Raw genomic sequence first — 15,747 nt, 5'->3', positions numbered from 1 at the left:
CCATATAAGAAAATATTAAATATTGGTATGACAGAATAAGTGCTGATCAGGACAGGCCAATAAAGATAAAATACAGATTTAATACAAGCTATCAATATATATTATTGATAGAGGTGAATATAAAATCTCTGTATTGCAACTGGTGATAAATGATCCAAGTCACACCCTAAAAAATGATAGTTCACACTGGTAGGGAATAATATATGAGCCGTTTGTATAGTTGATGCCAATGACTACAATGCATATATTACAGAAGGAGAGAGCCTCATATGGCTAGAAGTGTGTTTGTAGAACTACAAGTCCCAAGAGTATATGAACCATACTTACCTATTCTCTCGGAAGTTGCGAGAGGCTCACGAATTTTCAGGGATCTTCCACATCCCACCCACTTCTGCCGTACCGGTATTTAATATTTTCGTATATGGGTAATTTGTATTGATATTTGCAGTTTCACTTGTTTGTGTTAAAATTACAAACATGGCAATTTTCTAGCACATTAGAGTTAAGCCCCATACACACTGGACGAGGTGTGAACGGAGCGACCTTGTCATTCACACTTGCCAGTGCCAGCGCTATCTGGGTCTCGCGCATGGGCACGACGGAGCCGGCTCCGTTGTGCGCATGCTCTATGGGCCATCGACCCGGTTGCGAGCGCTCAGCGCTTGCGACCGGGTCTGAATCAGGCCCATTGTTTAGTGCATACACACTGGACCAGGCCTGGCCAACCTGTGGCTCTCCAGCTGTTGTGAAACTACAAATCCCAGCATGCCCTGCAACAGTTTTAGCATGCCCTAATAGCAAAACTGTAGCAGGGCATGCTGGGACGTGTAGTTTCACAACAGCTGGAGAGCCACAGGTCGGCCAGGCCTGCAGTGGACGATTTGAACAATATATTGATCAACAATGTCGTTATCGTTCAAAAATATAGTCGAGTGTGTACGGGGCTTTAAACAAAAAGATATGCTTCCTTGTTTGAAACTCACCTGCAGCTTCTGTAAATATATATATTCTTACATTTTAATCTAAGAACAAGAAATGGGGGCATCCTTTGGTGTAGATGTGATAGGGGGCCGTGCTTATAAACAAGTATTTACGTTTTGCAAATCATGCGCTGTTGTCAGAGTGAGAAGAAAGTACGCAAGAGCTGTCGCTGATGGCCGGTAAGCCTTCACTTTAGTCCATGAACCCGCTGACGCGAGATATTTTACCACTGATGTCAGGGCCAGCTCTAGGGGTGTTCGACCTGAGCGGTCGCACAGGGGCGCCACCCATAGAGGGCACACCCCTCCCCAACATCCCGATATTGTTGAGGGGTGTGCCTCTCCACCTGTGGGCCGAAGTGGCCCGTGGGTGGTGAAATCGGGAGGTTGGGGACCCCCCACTGCGGCAGCTGTGCGGCAGTGCCGGACCCTGGAGACTCTGAATGGATGCTGCACGCATGCGTGCGGCATCCATTCAGTGACAGGAGAGGGCTGGGGGAAGCCCAGCTAGTGAGGCTCCCCCCAGCCTGACGTTATTTGGAGGCGGACACGCCTCCTAATAACGTCACGTAGGTGACATGACCTATGGTAATTAGGTCACGCCCCCATTTTTGGTATATGCCAGAAGGCCTGATAGCCCAAGGACCGACTCTAGGAGGGGTGAAACAAAAGACCCCCGCCCTCCACCCAACGGCTCCGAAATCATTAAGATTTCACGGAGCCGGAAGGGGCGGAGGCGTGTATGGGGTGGCAGCGGCTGTGCTGGTCCGAAGAGACAGGGGCGTGCCGCAAGGCCAGCCCCGTGACTCGCGGCATGCCCACCTCTACATGGAAGTGCAGGGCGGACTGCCAGAGCTGCTATACAGCCCCAGTCCGTCCCTGATCCCAGCTGTCGGCACTGGAATTCCGATACGTGTCAGAATCCCAGCGTCAGCATCCCGACATTATGTATTAGGAATAGAGGGGGGGGTTAGGCTGTGGGAGGGGAAGGGGGGTGTCTTAGGTTTAGGCTGCGGGGGGGGTTAGATTTAGGCTGAGGGGGGGCATTAGGGTTAGGCTGAGGGGGGTGGGTTAAGTTTAGGCTGCAGGTGGGAGGGGATTTTGTTTAGGCGTAGAATTAGTATACTTACCGGCAGGTGTCAGTATCCTAACCCTGTTGCCGGCGTTGGGATTCTGAGCGCCGGCATCCTGTACCCAATCCCCTGTTGGGTCTCAGTCCATTACCCCTGTAAGATGTCACTGTATTGGTTCCCCCCATAGAAGAGAATGATCCTCTGTCTTACACAGCACCTGAGTTATAAGGATGAGGGTTGCTCATGTCTACAGAGGTTTGACCTCTAAAATGTGGCGCATATAACATAATATAGAGCAGGGAAATCCTGAATGCATGGAGTGCAGCTTGCGGTTAGCCATGGCATGGGACAGACACAGCCAGACAGTCAGCTGCCAGGTTCTCTTGTGTAGGGGCGGAACCCGTGTGTATGGGCGGAGCACGGCCACGGACACCTTTCCTGGTGACACCCGGCTCCTGGTAACCGGCGGCGTCACTAGGGAGCCCAGGAGACGGGTATACAGAGCGGAGGGGAGGATGGAGCAGCCCCGGGGGCAGCCTGTGCTGTGCTGGGTAATATACATCTTCCTTCCTCTCAGCATCCAGACTGTTTATGTGCTGCACCTCATCATTATACATAGTGTTCCCTGTATATGTGCTGCACCATATCATTATATGCTACAGGTACCTGCCCTTTGTATATGCTGCACCATATCATTATATAACTGCATAGTATACATTATTGTTATTATACACTGCATACTATACATTATTATTATTATTATTATTATTATTATTATTATTATTATTATATACTGCAAACTATACATTATTATTATATACTCCATACTATACATTATTATAATTTACTACATACTGTACATTTTCTACTTCAGGGTCCATAGGGTATCCACAGGATACCTTGGGGTATAGGTGTGACGTCAGTCGCAGGGCACCAAAGAGTTAAGCTTTCAGCCTCCCAGGATGCACTAGGTCCCCCTCCTATACCCCGCCCCCGGGCCAAGGCACCTCAGTTTAGTTTGGTGCCCGGCCGGAGTCGGGTGCACCTGTTGGAGTGGGGGCTAGAAGAGCCCCTGAAGCTTATTCTTCATGCAGCTGTGGCTGCACATCTGGATGAACAGCATGGACAGTCAGTCCTGACGTCCATGCTGTCTTCCCTACACCCCGCCGGTACCAGAACGCCGGTACTGATCCGGGGATGCTGGTGGGCGTCTGGGGTCACAGCTAGCGGTGACCCCAGATGCTCCGGACCATGGCCGGATTCAAGGGGGACAGAGGTAAGCAGCGGGGTCCCGCGGTGGGTCCCCGCTGATCACATGGTCCTAAGTCCCCAGGCAGGGGGCTCCCTGGGGACTGGCTGCAGCGTGGAGCCAGGCGACCAACCTGCGCTTCCACTACCCCCTGGGACAGCGGACCGCAGCAGAGCGGTAGCGCTGCGGCGTCCCAGGGGTTAAATGCATGCCAGGGGAGCGCGCCTTCCCTGTCTCACAGCCGGCGCCTCCCCCGCTGCACACAGCCCTCTCTGCATGCTGCCGACTGGTCCTGTGGCAGCGCTCCTCCCCCAGGCCAGCCTCCTCTCTGCTCCTCGGCGGCCATCTTCTCCAGAACGCATGGTGAACGCTGCTGGAAGCGCTGGACGGAAGCATCGTGGTCTGGGTCCCCCCGCATACCTCTCCTCCGCTGTGGTCAGGTCTGTGTATGCAGCGCTGTGTCCTACCAGGCCCTGTGTCTGTGTAGTTGAGTGATCAGCGCTGTTAGTGCAGGAATTGTTATTTTTCTGCATTGTATGTGACTGTGCTAGCGCTGCTGCCTGTAATCTTTTCTTCTCTAAACTGTCAGCTTTATTACTGTCCCTGTTCTTTCTGCTAAAGCCCTTGCGGTGCGGTGCTGCAGGGTGGTCTCTCGCCTATTTAATACTTAATTGGTGAGAGAGGTCACATACGTGGTGCCATCATGTCTGAAAGTGATTTTCCCCTCCGGCTACAGTGTACCACGTGCAAAGTACCGTTAGCGGAGGGGGAGGGTAGCGCGGAGGGCCTTTGCCGGCAGTGTTTGTCCATGGCGCGGCCTATTACGGTTACAGCACCGGTACAGGAGCCGCCCTGGGCTTGTTTCGCTCAGGCGTTAACAGCTTTAGTGGGCCAGTTAGCTCCGCAGCCCGCGTTTACTCCGATGGGTTTGTCCCAGCAGTCTGTGGTGTCGTCACCCATGCAGGGGTTCCCACGACAATTGGTGGTACCCCACAGTCTCCCTATTTCCCCGCTCCCGGGTTCTCAGGAGCCAGCGTGGGTTAACTCCCTGACGAGTTCTGTACAGCACTTGTCGGATGTGTTGCAAGGGGAGTCTGTGATGCGGTCTCATAAAAGGCCGGTGGCGTCTCTGTCCGCTCCTTATGAGGATGACGAAGGGACGTCTGATGATGGGGAGATTCTAGATCCTTACGATCAGGAACCTCTCCATACTAAGGACGCTGATGCTAAGTCCAAAGTATATATTCCTGGACTTATTCGGGCGGTCCGCACAGCCTTGGTGATTGAGGACGAAGTTCCCCCAGCGGCTAAATCTAAGTATGCCTTTTTCAAAGATGTGAAGGGCGATGCCACAGTCTTTCCTCTTTCGGGTCAGTTGGTGGACCATTTAGAGGAGGCGTGGAAACAACCTGGCAAAAGATACCAGCCGCAGAGACGCCTGGCGGTGGCTTATCCGTTCGCGGATAATTATTTTGCGAAGTGGGAATCCCCTCCACAGGTGGATTCTCACGTGACCCGTCTTGTCCGTAGTGCCACATTGCCGATGCCATCCATGTCCTCCCTTAAGGATGCTACGGACCGCAAGGTAGAAATCTGCCTGAAGTCCGCTTATTCCCTTGCTGGGGGGGCAGCACGGCCGGCTATGGCCATTTGCTGGGTTGCCAGAGCGATGGAGCGCTGGGCGGATTCATTAGAGGCTTCTTTTGAATCCGACTGTCCGGCCGATCAGGCGGAGTTGATTGGCAATCTCCGTGATTCGGCCACCTACATCAACGAGGCGGCTCTAGACATTAGTACTCTGGTGTCTAGAATTTCTTCAGCAGCGGTAGCTGCTCGTCGCACCTTGTGGCTGCGATCCTGGAAGGCGGACGCAGATTCCAAGAAAGGTCTGGAAGCGTTGCCGTTTACCGGAGAAGTTCTCTTCGGTCCGGATCTGGATAAGATTGTGGCCACGCTGGCGGCAGCCAAATCTGCCTGTCTCCCGTCGGCCGCTGCTCCTTCTGGTTCGGGACCATCGTCCTTTCGGTCATCTAGGGCCCAGGGCAGGCCCAAACCACAGTCGTTTCCTCGACAGGCTGGCCCTAAGAAATCGGTCAAGCCCCGGAAGCAGGCATGGAGTACCAGACATCCGGCCCCCAAGCCAGATGGCAAGCCTGCGGCCTGACGGTCCGGGCCTCCCTTTGGGGGATCCCAGGGTGGGAGGCCGCCTGCTACAGTTCGCCCAGTGTTGGTCGACCACTACGACAGACACTTGGGTTCTGGAGGTGGTTTCCCACGGATACGCCCTCTCCTTCCGGCACAGACCCCCGGCTCGCTTCTTCACCACGGGTCTCCCATCAGACCGGAACAAGGCTACGGAGCTGCGGAAGGTATTGCACACTATGCTCCAGGCTGGAGTTATAGTGGCGGTTCCATTCTCCCAGAGGGGCCAGGGTTTCTATTCAAACCTATTTTTGGTACAGAAACCCAATGGGTCATATCGTCCGATTCTCAACCTCAAAGCACTCAACAAGTCTTTGCGGGTCCCGAAGTTTCGGATGGAGACCCTACGGTCCATCATTCTGGCGCTGGAACCTGGGGACTACTTGGTGTCATTGGACATACAGGACGCTTACCTGCATGTCCCTATTCTTTGGCGCCATCAACAGTTCCTCAGGTTTGCAATCAGCAGCGACCACTTCCAGTTTCGGGCGTTACCTTTTGGCCTGGCAACAGCACCACGTGTTTTCACCAAGGTGATGGCGGTCATGGCGGCTTCTCTGCGGCTGCAGGGAGTCCGCATGTTGCCGTATTTGGACGACCTGTTATTGGTGGCAGGATCTCCAGAGCTCCTGTTACGCCACTTGGACCTGACCATTGCACTGCTGCAACGGCACGGCTGGCTAATCAACTGGCAGAAGTCCACTCTAATCCCGTCTCGGAGGATTCTGCATCTTGGAGCCTTATTGGACTCGGGACAGCAAAGGATCTTCGTGACGGAGGACAAGATCTCTGCTTTACAGTCAAGGGTGCGCAGTTGTCTGCACAGCCGCCGGGTGTCCTTACACTCGGCGATGAGGTTACTGGGCTCCATGGTGTCGGTGTTCGACATGGTGGAATACGCCCAGTTTCACTCCAGACCTCTGCAGCACCTGATCCTGTCCAAGTGGAACGGGCTGACTCAGTCTCTGAAGTCCCAGACGATTGTGCTCACCCAGGAGGTTCGCCTGTCCCTTACGTGGTGGTTACAGACGACCCACCTCAACAAGGGACGTCCGTTCTGGGTTCCAAATTGGGTCCTGTTGACAACGGACGCCAGTCTTCGGGGCTGGGGAGCAGTTTCGGGTCCACACTTGTTCCAGGGCAGGTGGACGCCGACAGAAGCGGAGCTTCCAATAAATATCTTGGAACTCCGTGCGGTCTTCAATGCTCTCCAGCAGGCACAGCGGTTTCTCCAGGGTCGCCCGGTGCAGGTCCAGTCGGACAACGCTACCACCGTGGCCTACATAAACAGGCAAGGAGGAACTCGCAGTCGGGCGGCTCTCGTAGAGGTCTCTCGGATCCTGGTTTGGGCGGAGCGCAATCTTCCGGCCATATCAGCGGTCTTCATCCCGGGAGTGCTCAATTGGGAGGCGGACTTTCTAAGTCGCCAGGACGTTCATCCGGGGGAATGGTCCCTGCACCCGGACGTTTTTCAACTACTGGTGGACAGGTGGGGTCTTCCAGAAATCTACCTCATGGCGTCCCGGCACAACAACAAGTTGCCGGTGTACGGGTCTCGCACAAGAGACGAAGGGGCGTCTCTGGTGGATGCTCTGTCCGTCCGGTGGACGTTCCGGTTCGCATACCTGTTCCCTCCGGTCTCCCTTCTTCCACGGGTAATCCGGAAATTCAAACAGGAAGGAGGGACGCTCCTGTTGATAGCTCCCGCGTGGCCCAGACGGCACTGGTTCTCAGACCTTCAGGGTCTGTCCGTGGACATTCCTCTGCGGTTGCCGCTACGACCGGACCTTCTGTCTCAGGGTCCTTGCCTTCACCCGGACCTGACTCGGCTGTCTTTGACGGCGTGGCTGTTGAGACGGCCATGCTGAGGTCCCGGGGGTTTTCCAGCTCTGTGGTGCGTACCATGTTACGAGCTCGGAAACCGTCTTCCGCGAGGATATACCATCGCGTGTGGCATACGTTCTTCCAGTGGTGTCGACCGAGAGGTTATGCACCGCGGGAGTTTCGTCTGTCTCGGATTCTCGCCTTCCTGCAAGCGGGACTAGATCATGGGCTTCGCCTTGCTTCTTTGAAGGTACAGGTTTCGGCCCTATCTGTCTGGTTTCACCGTAGGATTGCTACAATCCCGGATGTGCGCACCTTTATGCAGGGTGTTCTCCGCATTCAGCCGCCCTTTGTTCCACCTGTGGCGCCTTGGGATTTGGCTGTGGTCCTGAGGGCTCTCCAAGGACCGCCGTTTGAACCACTGGGCTCAGTGGATCTTAAATGGCTAACAGCTAAGACTGTTTTCCTTCTGGCCATTGCTTCGGCCAGACGTGTTTCTGAGTTAGGGGCTCTTTCTTGTAGACCCCCTTTCTTGGTTTTTTATGGGAACAGGGCAGTGCTCCGCACTCGGCCCGAGTTTCTTCCCAAAGTTATTTCCCAGTTTCATATTAACGAGGAAATAGTTGTTCCGGCCTTTAACTCACCGGGTCTTTCCGTGGGTGAGGCCTCTTTGGATGTTGTGCGGGCCTTAAGGACTTATGTTGACCGCACTTCTTCGTTTAGGAAGTCGGACGCTTTGTTTGTCCTCTTTGGCTTCCGTAAAAAAGGGTTGGCCTGCTTCAAAGCAAACTTTGGCAGCCTGGATCCGTATGGCTATTTCTGAAGCTTATCTTCATGAAGGCCTACCGGTCCCTCCTTCTCTGAAGGCTCATTCCACTAGGTCTGTGGGTCCTTCGTGGGCAGCTCGACGTGGTGCCTCGGCAGTTCAGATCTGCAAGGCTGCTACGTGGTCTTCTGTCCATACCTTCGTGAGGTATTACAGGTTTGACACCTTCGCCTCTCAGGATGCTTCCTTCGGGCGGCGGATTCTCCTTTCTGCACAGGAGCGTCCCCACCCTTAAAGGATACTGCTTTGGGACATCCCCAAGGTATCCTGTGGATACCCTATGGACCCTGAAGTAGAAAATATGAGATATGGTAAGAACTTACCCTTGTTATCTCTATTTCTACGAAGTCCATAGGGTTCCACAGGACTCCCGCCCTGTCGCACCTGTGCTGCAGATGGGCTTTGCTCTGGTCACCGGTTTTCCGTCTCCCTCTGGTGAGAATGTGATTCTTGTATGTGTCCAGATCTTTGTTCTCTCTCTTCCTTCTCCTCCTCCGGCCTATGGCTTGGTAACTAACTGAGGTGCCTTGGCCCGGGGGCGGGGTATAGGAGGGGGACCTAGTGCATCCTGGGAGGCTGAAAGCTTAACTCTTTGGTGCCCTGCGACTGACGTCACACCTATACCCCAAGGTATCCTGTGGAACCCTATGGACTTCGTAGAAATAGAGATAACAAGGGTAAGTTCTTACCATATCTCATATTATTATATACTTCATACTATACATTATTATTATGTACTTCATAATATACATTATTATATACTGCATACTATACATTATTATTATATACTGCATACTATACATTATTATTATTATATACTCCATACTATACATTATTATAATTTACTACATACTGTATATTATTATATACTTCATACTATACATTATTATTATTATATACTTCATAATATACATTATTATATACTGCATACAATACATTATTATTATTATATACTTCATAATATACATTATTATATACTGCATACAATACATTATTATTATATACTTCATACTATATATTATTATTATATACTGCATACTATACATTATTATTATTATTATATACTTCATACTATACATTATTATTATTATTATTATTATTATTCTGCATACTATACATTATTATATACTTCATACTATACATTATTATTATGTACTTCATAATATACATTATTATATACTTCATACTATACATTATTATTATATACTGCATACTATACATTATTATTTTATACTTCTATATATTATTATTATATACTTCATACTATACATTATTATTATTATTATTATTATTATTATTATTATATACTTCGTACTATACATTATTATTATATACTTCATAATATACATTATTATATACTTCATACTATACATTATTATTATATAACTGCATACTATACATTATTATAAACTGCATACTATACATTTTTATTATTATTATATACTTCATACTATACATTATTAGTGTTCCCTCTAGCTCCGGCGGCAGGCAGGGCGCTGGAGCTAGAGAGGGCATGCCCGTGCGCGCGCCGAAGGGGGCGTGGTCATCGGAAAAGGGGGCGTGTCTATAAGACGCGTCCCCTTTTCGTCACCCTTGGGGGCGTGCCCGGCACTTACGGACACGCCGGGCAGCCCCCAAGCCCTGCAGACAGGGAGAATAGATGCCGGGCGCATGCGCCCGGCGTCTATTCTCCGGCGGTGACCGGGTCACCGCATGTTTCTCCACCCGCGGGACGCTGCGTCCCGCGGGTGAGAACGGCTCCCGCAGGCTGTTTCTTTTTGCCCTCCTCCTGGAGGGCAGGGTGCTTTTTGCCCTCCAGAAGGAGGGCAGGGCGCCGCGCCCCGCTAAAACAGCCTAGCGGGAACGCTACATTATTATTATTATTATTATTATTATTATTATACTGCATACTATACATTATTATATAGTGCATACTATACATTATTATTATTATATACTTCATACTATACATTATTATAATTTACTACATTCTGTACATTATTATTATTATATACTACATACTATACATTATTATTCTTATATACTACATACAGTGCATACTATATATACAACATTATTATTATTATATATTTCATACTATACATTATCTTCTCCGTTAAAGCCAGACTCCTACAACATCACATTAAGGACCTGATTCAGCTGCGATCGCAACTGAGATTACGCACGCAATCGGCTGATTGTTGCATTATGCGTATGCATCGCAGTGCTTGTGTGCGAAGACTGCACTTCGATTGGGACTGCGATCACAGTGACTACACAGACCCATTACAGAATGACAGGGAGGATCGGCGAAACGCAGGCGTACCAGGCCGTTTGAACACCGTTGCAGGGGCGTGCATAAATTAGCCACTGCGATGGGCTTTCATGGCATGCGATGAGGTTAGCAATTCCTGAGTGAGACCTTGTGCAAGTGTGCGTGAGGCTGCGATTGTACTTGATGTTACTGATGGTTTTGCAGACTTGCTAAGTATTACGGAATTGTGTAAGGTAAAAGGGGGCTTCCTTATGTTAGGCTGCGACGGCATTGCGATTGCAATCACTAGCATATCTTCGCAGTGAGACTGCGTGCGTCATCGCTATTGCGTTACATACTGAATCAGGCCCTAAGTGCTTTGCGTATACTCAGGTAGCAGAAGAACATTACAAAAAAGTCCTTAAAGACTTTAAATAATGGCATTACACAAGGAAAATCTTTATTTCTGCGGCAGATGGCTCTCGTCCAATCAGTCCCTGCAGCCGGCTGAAGCTCCTCCCACTCTCCGACTCAATCGGTAATTACACTGACAGCGTTCCCGGCAGTGAATTACAATGCTTTGCAAAAATGCATATATAAGGATGAGAGATTTGTATTGCTACTGTAAGCATTATCAGCAGTATATCCCCGGGGTGATGAACAATGTCCTCTTTGCACAGTGTACTATGCATTTCCTGGGCTTCCTGTTTAACTTCCTCGTCGTGATGCCCCTGTTTGAGAACAGTGCTGATTACCATGGGAGATGCCTCCTGTTCACTGAGGGCTGTTGCTTAGCGGGAACATCACGCTGGAGAGGGAGCACTTCACGCAGGAGGAATGGTGGCCGCCTGCAGGTTTAGCATAGGGATGAACATTATTAACCATCAATGTTTCTGTTCCGATGGTAGTGTTTTTATCATTTCAAGGTGGCGGTCTGATGTTTGTCACCATCAAATGGAAATCATTTGATGGTGTTTCGATGTTTTTTTTTTTTTTTAATTTCCTGATAGCTTAGCCTCCCCTGGCTCTTTCCTGCGTAATGGACATCAGGGCATATTCATTGATTTGTTGGAGGCTGTCTCTCACTCTCTGTCTGCCCCAGTCGTGACTTAGTTCAGTCCCTGCCTGCTGCTGCTATGCAACAGGACACATTGCTATCTCTGATAGGCTCTCACTGTTTCAACACCCTGGCCAGCTCCTATACAGCAGCATGATGCAAGAGTTTTTTCTGTGACGTTGCTTCACTAAAATCGTCATTGCTTGGCTCTCTTTCTACTTCAGGGTCCATAGGGTATCCACAGGATACCTTGGGGTATAGGTGTGACGTCAGTCGCAGGGCACCAAAGAGTTAAGCTTTCAGCCTCCCAGGATGCACTAGGTCCCCCTCCTATACCCCGTCCCCGGGCCAAGGCACCTCAGTTTAGTTTGGTGCCCGGCCGGCGTCGGGTGCACCTGTCGGAGTGGGGGCTAGAAGAGCCCCTGAAGCTTTCTTAGTGCAGCTGTGGCTGCACATCTGGATGTACAGCATGGACAGTCAGTCCTGACGTCCATGCTATCTTCCCTACACCCCCGCCGGTACCAGAACGCCGGTACCGATCCGGGGATGCTGGTGAGCATCTGGGGTCACAGCTAGCGGTGACAACAGATGTTCCGGACCATGGCCGGATCCAAGGGGGACAAAGGTAAGCAGCGGGGTCCCGCGGTGGGTCCCCGCTGGTCACATGGTCCTGAGTCCCCAGGCAGGGGGCTCCCTGGGGACTGGCTGCAGCGTGGAGCCAGGTACTGAACCTGCGCTTTCCACTACCCCCTGGGACAGCGGACCGCAGCAGAGCGGTAGCGCTGCGGCGTCCCAGGGGTTAAATGCATGCCAAGGGAGCGCGCCTTCCCTGTCTCACAGCCGGCGCCTCCCCCGCTGCACACAGCCCTCTCTGCACTGTGCTGACTGGTCCTGTGTCAGCGCTCCTCCCCCAGGCCAGCTTCTCTCTGCTCCTCGGCGGCCATCTTCTCTGCAACGCATGGTGAACGCTGCTGGAAGTCTGGAAGGAAGCATCGTGGTCTGGGTCCCCCCGCATACCTCTCCTCCGCTGTGGCTCAGGTCTGTGTTTGCAGCGCTGTGTCCTACCAGGCCCTGTGTCTGTGTAGTTGAGTGATCAGCGCTGTTAGTGCAGGAATTGTTATTTCTCTGCATTGTATGTGACTGTGCTAGCGCTGCCTGTAACTTTTCTTCTCTAAACTGTCAGCTTTATTACTGTCCCTGTTCTTTCTGCTAAAGCCCTTGCGGTGCGGTGCTGCAGGGTGGTCTCTCGCCTATTTAATACTTAATTGGTGAGAGAGGTGACATACGTGGTGCCATCATGTCTGAAAGTGATTTTCCCCTCCGGCTACAGTGTACCACGTGCAAAGTACCGTTAGCGGAGGGGGAGGGTAGCGCGGAGGGCCTTTGCCGGCAGTGTTTGTCCATGGCGCGGCCTATTACGGTTACAGCACCGGTACAGGAGCCGCCCTGGGCTTGTTTCGCTCAGGCGTTAACAGCTTTAGTGGGCCAGTTAGCTCCGCAGCCCGCATTTACTCCGATGGGTTTGTCCCAGCAGTCTGTGGTGTCGTCACCCATGCAGGGGTTCCCACGACAATTGGTGGTACCCCACAGTCTCCCTATTTCCCCGCTCCCGGGTTCTCAGGAGCCAGCGTGGGTTAACTCCCTGACGAGTTCTGTACAGCACTTGTCGGATGTGTTGCAAGGGGAGTCTGTGATGCGGCGTCATAAAAGGCCGGTGGCGTCTCTGTCCGCTCCTTATGAGGATGACGAAGGGACGTCTGATGATGGGGAGATTCTGGATCCTTACGATCAGGAACCTCTCCATACTAAGGACGCTGATGCTAAGTCCAAAGTATATATTCCTGGACTTATTCGGGCGGTCCGCACAGCCTTGGTGATTGAGGACGAAGTTCCCCCAGCGGCTAAATCTAAGTATGCCTTTTTCAAAGATGTGAAGGGCGATGCCACAGTCTTTCCTCTTTCGGGTCAGTTGGTGGACCATTTAGAGGAGGCGTGGAAACAACCTGGCAAAAGATACCAGCCGCAGAGACGCCTGGCGGTGGCTTATCCGTTCGCGGATAATTATTTTGCTAAGTGGGAATCCCCTCCACAGGTGGATTCTCACGTGACCCGTCTTGTCCGTAGTGCCACATTGCCGATGCCATCCATGTCCTCCCTTAAGGATGCTACGGACCGCAAGGTAGAAATCTGCCTGAAGTCCGCTTATTCCCTTGCAGGGGGGGCAGCACGGCCGGCTATGGCCATTTGCTGGGTTGCCAGAGCGATGGAGCGCTGGGCGGATTCATTAGAGGCTTCTTTTGAATCCGACTGTCCGGCCGAACAGGCGGAGTTGATTGGCAATCTCCGTGATTCGGCCACCTACATCAACGAGGCGGCTCTAGACATTAGTACTCTGGTGTCTAGAATTTCTTCAGCAGCGGTAGCTGCTCGTCGCACCTTGTGGCTGCGATCCTGGAAGGCGGACGCAGATTCCAAGAAAGGTCTGGAAGCGTTGCCGTTTACCGGAGAAGTTCTCTTCGGTCCGGATCTGGATAAGATTGTGGCCACGCTGGCGGCAGCCAAATCTGCTTGTCTTCCGTCGGCCGCTGCTCCTTCTGGTTCTGGACCATCGTCTTTTCGGTCATCTAGGGCCCAGGGCAGGCCCAAACCACAGTCGTTTCCTCGACAGGCTGGCCCTAAGAAATCGGTCAAGCCCCGGAAACAGGCATGGAGTACCAGACGTCCGGCCCCCAAGCCAGATGACAAGCCTGCGGCCTGACGGTCCGGGTCTCCCCTTGGGGGATCCCAGGGTGGGAGGCCGCCTGCTGCAGTTCTCCCGGTGTTGGTCGTTCACTATGACAGACACTTGGGTTCTGGAGGTGGTCTCCCACGGGTACGCCCTCTCCTTCCGGCACAGACCCCCGGCTCGATTCTTCACCACGGGTCTACCATCAGACCGGAACAAGGCTACGGAGCTGCGGAAGGTATTGCACACTATGCTCCAGGCTGGAGTTATAGTGCCTGTTCCATTCTCCCAGAGGGGCCAGGGTTTCTATTCAAATCTATTTTTGGTACAGAAACCCAATGGGTCATATCGTCCGATTCTCAACCTCAAAGCATTCAACTAAGTCTTTGCGGGTCCCGAAGTTTCGGATGGAGACCCTACGGTCCATCATTCTGGCGCTGGAACCTGGGGACTACATGGTGTCATTGGACATACAGGACGCTTACCTTCATGTCCCTATTCTTTTGCGCCATCAAGAGTTCCTTCGGTTTGCAATCCGCAGCGACCACTTCCAGTTTCGGGCGTTACCTTTTGGCCTGGCGACAGCACCACGTGTTTTCACCAAGGTGATGGCGGTCATGGCGGCTTCTCTGCGGCTGCAAGGAGTCCGCATGTTGCCGTACTTGGACGACCTGTTATTGGTGGCAGGATCTCCAGAGCTCCTGTTACACCACTTGGACCTGACCATTGCACTGCTGCAACGGCACGGCTGGCTAATCAACTGGCAGAAGTCCACTCTAATCCCGTCTCGGAGGATTCTGCATCTTGGAGCCTTATTGGACTCGGGACAGCAAAGGATCTTCGTGACGGACGACAAGATCTCTGCTTTACAGTCAAGGGTGCGCAGTTGTCTGCACAGCCGCCGGGTGTCCTTACACTCGGCGATGAGGTTACTGGGCTCCATGGTGTCGGTGTTCGACATGGTGGAATACGCCCAGTTTCACTCCAGACCTCTGCAGCACCTGATCCTGTCCAAGTGGAACGGGCTGCCTCAGTCTCTGAAGTTCCAGACGATTGTGCTCACCCCGGAGGTTCGCCTGTCCCTTGCGTGGTGGTTAAAGACGACCCACCTCAACAAGGGACGTCCGTTCTGGGTTCCAAATTGGGTCCTGTTGACAACGGACGCCAGTCTTCGGGGCTGGGGAGCAGTTTCGGGTCCACACTTGTTCCAGGGCAGGTGGACGCCGACAGAAGCGGAGCTTCCAATAAATATCTTGGAACTCCGTGCGGTCTTCAATGCTCTCCTGCAGGCACAGCGGTTTCTCCAGGGTCACCCGGTGCAGGTCCAGTCGGACAATGCTACCACCGTGGCCTACATAAACAGGCAAGGAGGAACTCGCAGTCGGGCGGCTCTCGTAGAGGTCTCTCGGATCCTGGTTTGGGCGGAGCGCAATCTTCCGGCCATATCAGCGGTCTTCATCCCGGGAGTGCTAAATTGGGAGGCGGACTTTCTAAGTCGCCAGGACGTTCATCCAGGGGAATGGTCCCTGCACCCGGACGTTTTTCAACTACTGGTGG

General features: G+C 52.0%; 1 protein-coding gene across 4 annotated transcripts in view; it reads left to right on the top strand.

Moving 5' to 3' along the window:
- The first annotated feature begins 2,506 nt into the window (after nt 1-2,506).
- WDR31 (WD repeat domain 31) overlaps nt 2,507-15,747 on the top strand; it is an 82,239-nt gene continuing 68,998 nt past the window's right edge. For 3 of the 4 annotated variants that reach the window (XM_088469515.1, XM_088469519.1, XM_088469510.1), the window contains exon 1: nt 2,507-2,604. The gene's annotated coding sequence lies outside the window, so the exon portion shown is untranslated. Of the gene's footprint in view, nt 2,605-10,911; nt 10,947-15,747 lie in introns of those variants that run through there. The other variant, XM_088469514.1, reaches the window with a different exon arrangement.

Source organism: Taudactylus pleione, unplaced genomic scaffold (assembly GCF_031769625.1).
Source record: "Taudactylus pleione unplaced genomic scaffold, aTauple2 ptg000013l, whole genome shotgun sequence".
Taxonomy (NCBI): domain Eukaryota; kingdom Metazoa; phylum Chordata; class Amphibia; order Anura; family Myobatrachidae; genus Taudactylus; species Taudactylus pleione.
Note: the sequence above shows the minus strand (reverse complement) of the source record. Positions and strands in the feature narration are given on the sequence as shown.